A 15,624-nucleotide genomic window follows, 5' to 3' on the forward strand; every position below is an offset into this window, starting at 1 on the left:
AGTTTTGCTAAAGGTTTGTTAATATTTTATTTTTAAAAGAACTATTCATTTTATTGATTTTTTAATTTCTATTTTAGACTCTACTGCATAAGTTTTTTTTTTTTTTTTTTTTTTTTTTTTTTACTTTCTCTCTATTACTTCATTTTGTTCTTGTTTTCTAAGACCTCTAGGTACATCATTAAGTTATTTATACGAGCTCCATTGTAGCGTCCCCCTCACCCAGCCTGGAACCTGTTTGCTCAGGGGTGGAGCTTCCTGCTCTTCGTTCTGCCACGCCTACTGCTGGACCATGCCGCTTTGCTGCTTTGAGCCACACACGTGCTCACCCTGTTACTTGATCTCGAGATTGTTTGGGTCCTCTCCCCCTTCCTTTATAACTGAGTGCCTGAACAAGTAAAATTGAGCTTTGGTCAGAATGCCAGTCTTAGCTGCATTTCTTTCTCTCGCTGCCTAGCCCCTCTTCTCTTCCAGGTTTCCAAAATGCCTTTCTAGGCTAGAACCCAGGCTGTGATCTGCTGGCTGGACACAACACTCCATCAAATATTTTAGTGTTTTCACTAATAGCTACATATTTTATTTAAAAAATGCTTTGTTTTATGAAAAGGTTTCTGTTAAGTTGTACTTTCAGTTTTACTAAATTTTAGGGATAATTTAACTACTTTTTAATAAAATGAACCATAGTGCTATTTCAGTCTGCAAAGACTTATAAATAGATTTGCTGTTTTATTCTCTTGTTATTAACTTCAAGTTTTATTCCACTAAATTCTAATAAGACACAATAAATTATTATTAATGTCTGCCTGGTGGCTGCAAGGCTGGAGTTAGGAAAAGATGAGGGGTGTCTGTAGAATCTTGCCTTTCCCATGGCTTTTCATGGTACTGCTGAGCCCATTCTGAACAAGTGTCAGATGAACACATGAGAGACCTTCCGTTTAGTAGCTCTCTTTTTTTCCATGCTTGGGGATTCTGAAGGGCACATTTAGCTTTGTAGACCATGGGTTGGATAATTTTTACAACATCGCCAAGTCTCCCCAGTTTACGTATTTGGAGTGGCTAATGTTCTACTCAGGGGTCTTTCCCAAATGAAGTTGATGTGGAAGAAGCAATTATAGCAGTGATATCTATACAGAAGATGCTGTGTCCACTGATATCTGTGTAGGCAGTCCTGTGTTTCTTGATATTATGTAGGTGCTTCTGTGTCCATTGATATCTATACAGACAATCCTGTGTCCATTAGTATTTGTACAGGTCCTGCATCAGTTGATATCTGTATATATGGTCCTGTGTACATTGATATATGTTAGACACTCCTATGTCTGGTGATACCTGTTTAGGTAGTCATGTGTTCAATGATATTTATGTAGGCCTTCCTATGCCCATTCATATCTGAGTAGGCAGTCATGTGTCTACTTATATCTGCATAGGCAGTCCTTTGTCTATTGATATCTCTACAGTCTACTGTTCAAATTTTGCAGTCCTTCTGCTGCTTAAAACACCTTGCAAGAGGGATGAGGCAGTGATTGTTAAGGATTTCACTGGAACTATGAAGTCCTCTGTCTCTACAACTATGAGTGCTAGAGGGGATAAGGTTAGGCTCAGAGCTCTCGACCTCAAAAATTATTTGGACCTAACGATGTCATTATCTCACTATACCACAAAAGGCATAACTCTTTTTGTAAATTTCAGTGTCTGAGACTCCTTATACCTTACTATCACTCCACTTCTCACACTTTCTGTCATTTCCTTACACCAGCCATTATTAACAATCTGGCTATGACTAAAGGCTCCAGGTTCCTTGAATTGTAACTGCAGCTGTTTTAAATTCCAGATTTCCAAAATCAAAGATAGCAACAAAATGGACCTTCTTTCTACTGCTGCCCTGTGTACTGGGGGCATTATTTTCTCAGTAAAAGCCACAACCGGAATCCAGTGCAATAGAGTACGAAATAACGTCGGGTTTTTCCCATAGAAAGAATGGACAGTCTTTTCAACAAGGGTTCTGGCTAACTGGTTTATCCTTTTTAAAAAATATTTTTATTAATTCTTTGAGAACTCCATACTGTGTATTTTTTCCAAACTCTTCCCAGATCCATAGCTATTTCCTTATCCAACCAACTTCATGTTTAATTTTTTTAAATGCATTGTTTCTAATTTGTGCTCCCCAAATTCTCTTGAGTATGGTATCATGACATGAAGCTTGATCAACCTGAGTGGTCACACTCATAAATAAGGTGACTCCTTCTCTGGTCAGTGATGAATTGCTAATAGCTCATCAGCTATGTGGTCCCTCATGCCAACTTCTCTGATTGATATTGGAATTTTGTCTGGCTTGAGCTGGTACAGGTCTCACACAATCTGTTATACATTCAGTAAGTTATTTTGTGCAATTACTTTATTTTGTCTGAAAAATATTGTTACCTTGTAGTCATCTACAACCTCTGCTTATTACAATCTTTCTTCCCACTCATCTGCTATGATCCTTGAGCCTTAGAGCAAGAGGTATGATATAGAGGTTTCATTTAAGCCTAAGCACTCTACAGCCTCTTATTCTCTACACATTGATCAATTGTTGATCTCTATGCTAATTAAATTGTTGTGTACTTCGAGAAGAAAATTCTCAGAGGAGAGCTGAGGGATTCAGTAAACTATAAGTATAGTGGAAAGTCTGTTATTTCCTCAGCCTTGCTCCATTTGCCAGAATGATAGTAGGAAGTTTTCTCTTAGACCCTATACACTTCACAGCTACAGAGTTTTGGCAGCCAAAAGAGTGTCAGGTATGTATGAGATTTATCTTATGTAACAAGACTTAAACCCGATTAGGAAGTGTTTGATCCCACTTATAATATTCCTTCCATTATTGCTCCAGTGAGCATATATTGCCATGCCAGTCATTATTGTAGTTTAAAAATTTAAAAATTTTTGAACATGATTGGCCCAGGGAATGACATTATTAAGAGGTGTGGCTTTGTTGGAGTAGGTGTGGCCTTATTGGAGGAAGTGTGTCACTACAGAGGTGGGCTTTGAGATTTTCTTCCTAACTTCTTGGAAAGCAGTCTTCTCCTGGTTCCCTTCAGAACAAGATGTAAAACTCTCAGATTCTTCTCCAACACCATGCAGGCCTGGACATTGCCATGTATCCAACCTTGATAAAAATTGACTGAGCCTTTGATCCTGTAAGCCAGTCCCAATTAAATGTTCTTTATAGGAGTTTCCTTGGTCATGGTGTCTCTTCACAGCAATGAAAACCCAATTTAAGACAGATAAGGTTAATAATTATTTTTCTTCCTTAATTATAGTACCTCCAGCACTATGAAAGCTATCAAGGTCAGATGAAGTTTCTGGGTGAGTTCCAATTTGATTTCTCCATGTTTTACAATGTAAGTACATTTTATCTTCAGTAATAGGAGTTAACAACAAATTTCTTTGCAGTAACCAAAAGCAATGGCACTAACTTGTAGGATTTGTGAAGTCTATGTGACACCCCTGGGCAATAAGTCTAAATGATGTCATTCATTCTTTTAGCGCTTTATTCACTAATGTGCTCTGTGTTATGGGGGCATTATTTTCTACATTATTGGTTAACCTTATTTTAAACTATATATATATATATATATATATATATATATATATATATATAATATCAGAAATCTTCTATAGTCATAGATTTACATATGGCCTTTTCAGAATGTTTTTAGTGTTCACTATTATGCCCATATACACTTCTCTTCCCTGCTACCTCATCCCTCATTATTCCATTTTAAATATTTATACTAGTTAATTCTCTCTTCCCATGAAAGACCCATTTCTATGACTCCTTTCTAGTTCCCTGATCTACATGGGTATTTCAAAATGAAGACACATATCTGAAGATGCAAAGCTAACACCCATAAAAGAGAGGGGGAAAATGCCATGTTTTTCTTTCTTGGTCTGTGTTATTTCACAGACCAAGAAAAATATTTGGATAAATCGTGTCTATTTTTCGATGACTTTTAAAATCTCACTTCTTTATAGCTGAGTAATATTTCATTAACTGGATGCATTATATTTCATTATCCACTCATCAGTTGAGTTATTACTGTAACTGTTAGCACTCTTTCTAGGCTCTGCCCCACAGTTACCTGCCAACAGCCAGGTATGCCTGACTCACTATAAAAGGAGCTGTTTGAACATCAGACCAACTTTTCTTATGAATATGGATGCGAAAATACTCAATAAAATTCTCTCAAACTGAATTGAAGAACACATCAAAACAATCATTCACCATGATCAAATAGGCTTCATCCCAGGGATGCAGGGATCATTCAATATATGAAAATCCACAAGTGTAACCCACTACAAAAACAAATTAAAAAAAATGATGATTTCATTAGATGCTGGAAAGGATTTGACAAAATTCAATATCCCTTCATGTTAAATGTCTTGGAAAGACCAGGAATTCAAGGCACATACCTAAACACAATAAAAGCAATATACAACAAATTAATAACCAACATAAAACTAAATGGAGAGAAACTCCAAGCAATCCCATTAAAATCAGGGACTAGATAAGGTTGCCCTCTCTCTCCCTATTTATTCAATATAGTACTTGAAGTTCTAGCTAAAGCAATTAGACACCAAAAGGAGGTCAAAGGGATACAAATTGGAAAGGAAGAACTCAAACTATCACTATTTGCAGATGATATGATAGTATATTTAAGTGACCCCAAAATTTCCTCCAGAGAACTCATAAACATGATAAACAACTTCAGGAAAGTGGATGGATATAAAATTAACTCAAACAAATCAGTAGCCTTCTTCTGCCCAAAGTTAAACAGGCTGAGAAAAAAATTAGGGAAACAACACTCTTCACAATAGTCACAAAAAAAATATAAAATATCTTGGTGTGACTCAAATGCAATAAGTGAAAGATCTGTATGACAAGAACTTCAAGTTTCTGAAGAAAGAAATCAATGATCTCAGAATATGGAAACATCTCCCATGCTTGTTGATTGGCAGGATTAATGTAGTAAAAATATCCATTTTGCTAAAAGCAATCTACAGATTCAATGCAATGCCCATGAAAATTCCAACTCAATTCTTTACAGAGTTAGAAAGAGCAATTCTCAAATTAATTTAGAGTAGCAAAAAACCCAGGATAGTCAAAACTATTTACAATAGCCAGAAACTGGAGAGAAGTAAGATATCCTTCAACAGAAGAATGGATACAGAAAATGTGATACATTTACACAATGGAGTACTTCGCAGCTATTAAAAATTCATGAAATTCTTAGGCAAATGGATGGAACTAGAAAATATCCTGAGTTAGGTAACCCAATCACAAAAGAACACACATGGTGTATACTCACTGATAAGTAGATATTAGCCCAAAAGCTCAGAATACCCAAGATACAATTCACTGACCACATGAAGCTCAAGAAGAAGGAACACCAAAGTGTGGGTGCTTCAATCCTTCTTAGAAAGGGGAACAAATACTCATGGGAGCAAATACGGAGACAAAGTGCAGAGTAGAGACTGAAGGAAGGGCCATTCAGAGACTGGATTCATCCAAGATACACTCACCAAACTCTGACACTATTGTGGATGTTAAGAAATGCTTGCTGAAAGGAGCCTGATACAGTTGTCTCCTGAGAGATCCTGCCCGAGCCCTACAAATACAGAGTTGGATTCTCACAATCAACCATTGCACTGAGTACAGGGTCCCCAGTGAAGGCATTAGAGAAAGGACGGAAGTAGCTGAAAGGGTTTGCAACCCCATAGAAAGAACAACAATATCAACCAACCAGAACCCCCAGAGTAACCAGGGACTGACACCAAGGAAGAAATACACATGACTCCAGCTGCATATGTAGCAGAGGACAGCATTGTCAGGCATCAATGGGAGAAAAGGTCCTTGGTTCTATGAAGGTTTGATAGATGCCCAGTATAGGGGAATCAAGGGCAGGGAGGTGGGTACGAGTGGGTGGTTGGAGGAACAACTTCATAGAATCAGGAGAAGGGGGGATGGGATAGAGGGTTTCCAGGAGGGGGGAAAACAGGGTAAGGGGATAATGCTTAAAATGTTCTGGGGGAATAGCCATCCCTGACTTCAAGCTGTACTACAGAGCAATAGTGATAAAAACTGCATAGTATTGGTACAGTGACAGGCAGGTAGATCAAAAGAGTAGAATTGAAGACTCAGAAATGAGCCCATACACCTATGGTCACTTTATCTTTGGCAAAGGAACTAGAATCACCCAGGGGAAAAAGACACCATTTTCAAGAAACAGTGCTGGTTCAACTGGTGGTCAACATATACAAGAATGCAAATTGATCCATTCTTATATCCCTGTACTAAGATGAAGTCCAAGTGAATCAAGTACCTTCACATAAAACCAGATATACTGGCTCTAATAGAAGAGAAAGTGGGGGGAAGTCCCAAACACATGGGCAAAGGGGAAAAGTTTCTGAACAGAACACCAATGGCTAAGGTGCTAAGATCAAGAATTGACAAATGGGACCTCATAAAATTGCAAAACTTCTGTAAGGCAAAGGACACTGTCAATAGGACAAAGTGGCAACCAACATATTGGGAAAAGATCTTTAGCAATCTCACATCTGATTGCTAATATCCAATATATACAAAGAACTCGAGAAATTAGACTAGAGAAATAAATAACCCTATTAAAAAATGGGCAACAGTCATCTATTGGATAGAACACAGGGCCCCTGATGGAGGAGCTAGAGAAAGTACCCAAGGAGCTAAAGGGGTCTGCAACCCTATAGGTGGAACAACAATATGAACTAATTCGTACTCCCCAGAGCTTATGTCTCTAGTTGCATATGTAGCAAAAGATGGCCTACTCAGCCATCAATGGGAGGAGAGGCCCTTGGTCTTGTGAAGATTATATGCCCCAGTACAGGGGAATGCCAGGGCCAGGAAGCAAGAGTGGGTGGGTTGGGGAGCAGGGCGGGGGGAGGTGGGAGATTATAGGGGACTTTTGGGATAGCATTTGAAATGTAAATGAAGAAAATATCTGATAAAAACCATTTGAAAAAATGGAGCACAGAGCTAAACAGAGAATTCTCAACTAAGGAAAACAGCGGAGAAGCACCTAAAGAAATGCTCCACATCCTTTATCATCAAAGAAATGCAAATCAAAACAACCCTGAGATTCCACCTCACACCAGTCAGAATGGCAAAGATAAAAACTCAGGTGACAGCAGATGCTGGCAAGGATGTGGAGAAAGAGGAACACTCCTCCATTGTTGGTGGGATTGCAAGCTGGTACAACCACTCTGGAAATCAGTCTGGCAGTTCCTCAGAAAATTGGANATAGTACTACCGGAAGATCCAGCAATACCTCTCCTGGGCATATACCCAGAAGAAGTTCCAACTGGTTATAAGAACACATCCTCAGAAAATTTGGCATAGTACTACCTACCTAAGGACCCAGCTATACCACTCCTGGGCATATACCCAGAAGATGGTCCAACATGTAATAAAGACACATGCTCCTCTTCGTAGCAGCCATATTTATAATAGCCAGAAGATGGAAACAACCCAGAAGTCCCTCAGCAGAAGAATGGATAAAAAAACTGTGGTACATTTACAAAATGGGGGGTACTCCATTAGACTCAGCTATTAAAAGCAATGCCTTCATGAAATTCTTAGGGAAATGGATGGAACTTGAAAATATCATCCTGAGTGAGGTACCTCAGTAACAAAAGAACACACAAGGTATGTACTCATTGATAAGTTGTGGGGCATTGGGCTATGCACAGACAGGCTAGTCTCCAGTTGAGCTGAGGTCTGAACCCCAGAATGGTGGTAATTCACCTACATGACATGGTAGGCATTCCCTCATGCTCCTGGAACTTTGGCTCCTGCCTAAGTTACCCCCCCCCAAGCCCCCACAAGAGAAGCATGGCTAGAAGTCATGTAGGCAATGTCCCAAAAGTCTGAGTTCAGGCTAAACTCCTCCCCAGTTACCTAGCAACAGTAAAGACCATAAAAGGGGCTGTTAGGCCCCTCCTCACCTCTCTCTTACTTCTCACTCTTACCCTCTTTGTCTTCTCTCCTCTCTCAATCCTCTCTCATTCCTTTGTTCTCTTACCTCTCACTTCTCTCACTCCTCTCTCCTCTCTTTTTCTTCTCCTTTCCTCTATCTTCTCCTCTCTTTCTCTTACTCTCTTTCTCTCTAGCCTTTCTCACCCCCTCCCCTTCTACCTTCTTTCTCCCTGCCTTTCTATTATAAAGCTCTAAAACCATAGAATGTCTCTGCTCATCAAGGCCCACTGCACTTGGAGGATGATGGGATAGGATTTCTCCTAATGAGCCATTTCTATTCTTCTGATGGAAGGCTTTCCTATGCTCCAGGAAGAGCAAGATCTGCTAAGCTCACTCTCACCAGTGTGGGAACCTCTTTTCCCTCTTCCCTCTATCCTATCACCCCAGAGCTTTAGGAAAGTAGCCCTGGGGCTCCCAGGTTGACCAGTCGACTGGGTCAAAGGCTTGGATGTCCACTTGGGGCTGAGTGGAAAGAGTCTGGCAGTCCTCCCACATATGCCTGACCAGAGCATAGGTAGAAGTCTAGCAGGGCATGGGTCTTTTCTCCCACTCTTCCCCTGGGCCCCCTTTTTAGTTCCCACAATAAGTAGATATTAGGCCAAAGGTTTGTAATACTCAAAATTCAATTCATATACCATATAAAGTCTAAAAAAAAAAAAGGAAGACCAAAATGTGGATGTTTCAGTGCTTCTTAGAAGGGTGAACTAAATCCTCACAGGAGGAAATATGGAGACAAAGTGTGGAACAGAGACTGAAGGAAAGGCCACCCAGAGACTGTCCCACCTGGGGATCTATCCCATATATAGTCAACAAAGTTGGATGCTATTGAAGATGCTGGGAAGTACTGGCTGAAAGAAGTCTGACTGGCCACAGATGTGGCAGAGGATGGCCTTGTTGATCATCTCTGGGAGGAGAGGCCCTTGGGCCTGAGAGTGTCCAATGTTCCAGTGAAGGGGAATGCCAGGGCAGGAGGATGGGAATGGGTGAGTAGGGGAGCACCCTCATAGAGGCAGGGGGATGGGGATGGGATAGAGGGTTTCTGAAGGCGAAACCCGAAAGGGGAAAACATTTGAAATGTAAACAAAGAAAATATTCAATTAAAAAATATAAAGACAAAAAGGGGGGCTCTTTGTTCCCTCCTTACTTTCTTATCCTCCTATCTTATTATTCATTTACTTCCTGATATTTACTCCCTGACCATTCTCCCTCCCTCTTCCTCCTCCGTCATTTTACATGTGTTCCTGGCCAGCCTCTTTTCTTCTCTCTCTGTCTCTTTCTTCATCTCTGTCTCTCTCTGTCTCTCTCCGTGTCTCTCTCATTCTCTTTCTCTCTGTCTCTGTCTCTCTGTCTCTTTCTTCATCTCTCTCTTTCTCTCTGCTTTTCCCTGTTCCTACTCCCTCCTTAACTCCCTTTCCCATTCTCTAAATAAACTCTATTCCATACTAAATCTGACATATATCTGGTGCCTCAGGGGGAAGGGTACCTCTGTATGGGCTTACATACAGATAGAAGGGCTTACCCCCTTCTATCTCACCATATCTTACTCTATCAAACATATCGTGGCTCTTTCTTTTTTTATAAAACACAAAAATAACTCTGTTGTATAACATAAAGCAAGGGATGGTGATTGAAGAGCACATCAAAAAGATTTTCACTATGAGCAAGTCAGCTTTATCCCAGGGATGCAAGGATGTTTCACTATATGTAAGTCAATAAATATAATCTACTATATTATAGAATCAAGGATAGAAGCCATATGATCACTTCATTAGTTGCAGAAAGACTTTAACAAAACCTAACATCCTTTTGTGATAAAAGTCATGAAAAAATCTAGACATTCATTGGACATAATTTAACATAATGAAAGCAATATTCCATAAGCCCACAGTCAACATAATTGTAAAACGAGAGAGACTCAAAGCATTTCTACATAGAGCAGAAACAAAACAAGGATCCACTTTGTCCATCCTTGTTCAATACCATGACTGAAGACTCAGATAGAACAATAACATAATAGAAGACACTATTAATTCTTGCCACTCAGGAAGCAGAGGCAGGGAGATCTCTGTCAGTTAGAGGTCTGCCTGGTCTACAAAGCAGGTTCCAGGATAGCCAGCAATGTTATGTGGAGATACCATATCTGCGGGTCGGGGGGGGGTGGTGGGGACAAATGGAGGGAGGGAGGGAGAGAGGTAAGAAGGGAGGGAGAGAGACAGAGGGGGGAGGGAGGGAAAGAGAGAGAATGTGGGCACCAAGGGGGATAGATAAATACACTCAGAAAAGTGTCAGGATATAGTTAATACAAAAAATAGTATCCTTATATACAAATAGCAAACATATCAAGAAAGAAGTATGGGAAACAAATACCTTCACAATAGCTTCAAACAATATTATGGAATAAATCTAAGCAAGACAGTGAATGACTTGTAAAATAAAAACTTTGGAACAGTCATGACAGAAATTGAAGAAGATACTAGAAGATTGAAAGACCATCTATGGTTGTCAATATTCAGTAAGGCTAATGTGGAAATGGACATCCTACTAAAAGCAATCTATACATTCAACACAAACCTCATTGAATTTCCAATACAATTCTTCATATAAATTGAAAGATAACCTTAAATTAAACACACAAACACACACAAATACAGACACACAATAGACACAACAATCCTGATCAATGAAGGAAACTTCTGTCTCACCTTATTCCCGAGGTTTCTGCCATCTGTCTGGTGAAACAGCTGGAGCTCTGCTCTAGCTCCATGTCCCTGAGTTGTCCTTTTGTTTTCTTATACTCTGCAGCTGTCTGATCTCTTTTTGTGACTTTCCAAGTTTCTCTTTTATTTCTTTGTGATAGAGTTTAGTTTACTGTTCCCATTCACCACATCACCATCAATCACATAGACCAACTTTCTTGAACATACTTGAAAGTTTCAGTGGTAATTTTTATTAAGTTATAATATCTGGTCTAATATTTTGTTTTGTCTCCATTTCATAGATATATAAAGAAAAATATCCATAAAAGTATATTGTGACCTCCAAATAAACGACTAATAACTTGTAATATTATGAGTTCAAATGTGAGAGCAATTAAAATACTTTACTGATATATTGGTAAGGCAGCTTTGAAACTGTTTGGAACCAACCAAGTAAAATAGGTGTATTTCTCTAAATAAGTAACAGCAAGTTATTCCACACAAACTAAGCTAACTTCTACAGCATATAAAGATGAAGGAGACTTAAGTGAATTCTAACCCATACTTTCCCCAGTTCCTTTTCTTGCCTTCTTCACCAATATCATATCCTTTTTCAGTGGTTAATCAACCTCTTATGGATTATTTCCAACAAAGTTAATTTATTCTTAGATAAGTTTCATTTACAGAAAATCTATGTCTCCACCCTGGGCTCCAGTCTTTCTCTTTTCTCTAACACAGTCTCATATATCTTCCTTATATTCATTTAGATTTCCTGCTGGGATTTATGTACTATCCTGTTTCCACTCTATCACTGTCCACTCATTGAAGACTGTAAGTCCATGTTCATATCTAACCTTCACACTGAATGAAAGCATCAGAAATGCATATAAAAGACCAAATGATTAACTTATTTTCCCCAAAGATGAGCTTCCCCTCTGCTCTTTGGTTTTTATGATTGTGATAAGGGAAAGTCTGTAACATCAAAATGTGACTATGAATTTGATGCTCAAGCCCCAGTGAGCACATTGACTATATTGTTCACTATTTTGTTAACATTAACACCTGTTCTCTTGCTACTGGTATAGTAATAAAACCTTATTTCTTATTTCTGTTGACAGAAACTCTCAGAATATGCTCAGGGTTCTAAAAATTCATATTTATAGCTTCACTTCCTTTCTAATCAACCTCTGATGATTTAAATGCTGGTATTTCAGTGTAGTCTGTGCCTGAAGACAAGAACAGACTTATGCATGGAACCTTCTTGGATGAGTCAAGAAACAAACAAAAAAAAGTTTAGGGGTCATGTCTTCCTTCTCTAATAGGATGAAAAATATTGCAGCAGTCCTGAGTTTTAAAAGGGTCCTTTTTACTACAGATAGAATGGAGATGACAGAATACAATCAGAGGGCTAAATAGGAGGTGTGAATCTGATGGGCTTTCACAAGTTAACTGATCCTATTTTTATTCTACTACCTCAATATCTGAATTTGGTATTTACCACAGGTGTGCATCTAAGTAGTGTTTTAAAGAATATGCCGTGATCTGTCATGTTCTTCTATGTATTTTATTTTTCTAAGAAGTCATTTGTTGCTTGATATCCTGACCAAACCCCTTCAGCGTAGGGGTAAGAAAGTGCAGAGTTAACTACATAGACTTCTATAGTCTGGCAAGTGTTTATTGCAAGAACTGGGCAAACATCTATAGGCCCCTCCCAGCATCTCACTGACTCTCAAGATGCCATATGTGTCACTATACTTTTCTCAGTGGCTCACTCCATCACCTGATCCAGCATCAGTAGTCTCTAGTCATGCTGGCAGATTCTAGGTTGGCTCAGGAAGGAAGTACCAGCTGTGCATATGCCAGCATCACAGCTGGGCCTGATTGGCTAAGTTCCTCCTATATTTCCACCCTTTTGCTTTTATTTTTGATAGCCCAGTGGGAATCAGAGTTCTTTGGTCCAACCTTGTTGACTCCACCCCAGGCAGCCTCCAGTATAGTGAACTGTGCCTGTCTTAGGTTGACCTAACTGCCAAACAGGTTCTTACCTGTCATTGACTACAAAACCTCAAAGGACAGCCACCCTGCAGGGCATATCGGAGTGTAAGGAGGGAGCCTAAACATAGGCCTTGCAAATTTCTGTGAGCCAAGCTCTAATCACCTCTCTGGGCAGGCTGTGGTCTGGATGCTCAAAAGCCATTAGTACTTGAAGCACAGATTTGTTGATAGAGCTTTGCTAAGAGATGTGCTGTATAAGACACTTAAGCAGCACAATTTTATTATCATAATGCCTTCTACTATAGTTTAAGACACTACCCAGGAGGAGTAAAAAAACAAACAAAAAAACAAAAACAAAAACTTTTTATATCATTCCAAACCTTTTCCCACAAATTCTCAAAAGCAAGATTAGGTACCCTGGTCTCGTTGAGCTTAGATACACTTTCTCTGAGTAGGAAAATGGTTATCAATTTGTTGCATCGGGTTCCCTTCATGTAATAGGCCTGGAAAATATTTTGTATTTAATAGAATGTAAGGCAAATGGCATGAAAGCAGGGATCATAGGCAAGTAGAGACATATCTCTAACAAGTGCCACCTCCTCAGCTAGAAGGTCTAAAGGGGAGGAGGCTTCATCCCTGGTTCTCCCTTTTCATGGCTGGTCGAATGTGCCATACCCATCGTGGTGGTATTCAATCTATGGAAAAACATATACATATCCTCACCCCTATGTCAGTAAGGGAGTGGGTGACTGCCATTGTGATGTTAGAGGATCTCTCCACCTTACCAATGGAAGAGGGATAATACTGGGTAGGAAGCCAAATGTTTATAGCCAAGGCTTAATCCCTGATCATCAAAGGTGAAGAAGTTTAGGTGGAGCAAGGTCTTAGAATTGGTGGTGATCCCCTTTTAGGTCAAGTTGTTCATGTTCCACAATGTCATCAAAGAAGGCCAGATTAGCCATTGTAAGGACTGCACCCATGTCTTCTAATATGTCCCTGCCCCAAAGTATGCAAGGGATGTCAGTGACAATGGTTATGGAAGATCCCTGGTTGCCATCTAAATCCTTCAAATGTACCGGGCACACTATCATCCTGGTGGTTTGCTGGCCTCTGTTGTCCCTAATGAAAGGGCTAGGTTTCACCTTCCAGTGAGTGACAAGGCCTTATTTTTAGTGACAATGGCAACATCTACACCCATATCACCCTTTTACAGGAATCCCATCTAAGTATACAATCATCATGGGTGAATGTGCAAACATGTGGAGAGTCTGATATGCAGGAGGCTTGGAGTGGTATCCTCTTATTGACAGAGCTGAGGGGCACCCTTTTTGGAGTTTAAGTCATCCCTGTGTTGATCACAGTTCTGAGACCTGTAGTCTCATGCCCAGTGAAATTTTTTATCACAGCGAGAGCCCTTTGTTCTTTGCTTAGGTTAGGGCAGTCCCTACAGAAGAGATGTTCCATCTACTTTTCACATTCTGCCCTTTATTACTATAGCTGGCTTGCTATTTACAGCGTTCGTCTAAGGTGAGTGCTAGCAAATTTACCTCCTCATTTCCTCCTCAGCTAAGCAGAAATGCCTGGTATGAAGTTCACCCAATTGATTTTGTTCCAACCTCGTAAACAGAGTCCAAGATGCTTCGGATGGCTATCCACTCACCCTCTGAATAACAAAGATCCATATTCTAAGGACAGAATTCCTAAACTACCATAATCCTAGCACTGAGGTCTCTAAGCTCCTTATACATCCTTCTGGTTGTTTCCTTTTTTACTTGGGAAAGTGAGGATCAAAAGAATTTTATGACTTGTATGAATTACAAAGAGTAGAGGGAGGACCTGATCTTAGACATCCACATTTCCATCTTGCCATTCTTCATAACTCTAATAACATTTATTGCCCTCATTTCAGAATGCCCTTCAGCAAGTTCTATTAGTACTCCAGGAAAGCTGGAATAGCCTCTTCCCCAGAGAGATTGTAAGGACAACAGTGAATAGCTGTAGCACACAGTACTATACAAACACCACCATGGCACAGCCAAGTCTATTTCACAGTCATTAACTTAGTATTCAATGAGACAACAATCTGTAGAGCAGTTCATATATAGCAATGCAGAAATACTTATTCTTCTTTCATCTTAAAAATGGCTTATAGTCAATAAAAAAGAAGAGAATTTATTACATGATATTTGTTGATGAACAATATTTTCCTTCTTTAATATTGCTATTTAAGTCTTAAGTAACCTTTCAGTGAGAAAGTACAAATACAGAATTTTATTAACATCAATTATAATTCCTGCACAAATGGCAACTGTTATCACATTATATGTATTATTTCTAATTTTAATGGTAAGCAATTTTATCTCTATTTTATGAATAAAAAACCCAAAGGTTCAGAAATTGTTAAATCAATTTCATTTAATGAAGGATAAAGGTAAATATTGAACCTATGCTAACTGAATTCTTATTTGTAAGGTCCGTGATTTGAGAAGATAGAAACCCCACACTCAAATAATATGCAACAACAAAGAGTGTCTGCAGAGAACCTGCCTGCAGGCGTTCACTATACATCAGGATGGAAGACAGAGGTGTGGAATTTACAGGGTCAATTTAAGGCCTGTTAGGGTAGGAGTGAGTGACTTTTCCTTTCTTTCCCATGATTGGCTTGCTGTATCTCCAGGGACATGACTTGTTGTTTTGTGACTGGTTAAAGCTCTGGGGGATTTAGGGAACTTTTGCTGATTAACTGTCTCAAGCTAGGTCAGGCAGCTTGTACAGCTCCTGATTGGCTGCCTATGAGGGGTGGGTCTTTTGGGTTTTTTTGTTGGTGGTGGTGGTTTTGTTTTGTTGTTTTTGGTTGTTTGTTCTGTTTTTGTTACTGTTTTTGTT

This window comes from Mus caroli, chromosome 4, assembly GCF_900094665.2.
Source record: "Mus caroli chromosome 4, CAROLI_EIJ_v1.1, whole genome shotgun sequence".
NCBI classification, from domain to species: Eukaryota; Metazoa; Chordata; class Mammalia; order Rodentia; family Muridae; genus Mus; species Mus caroli.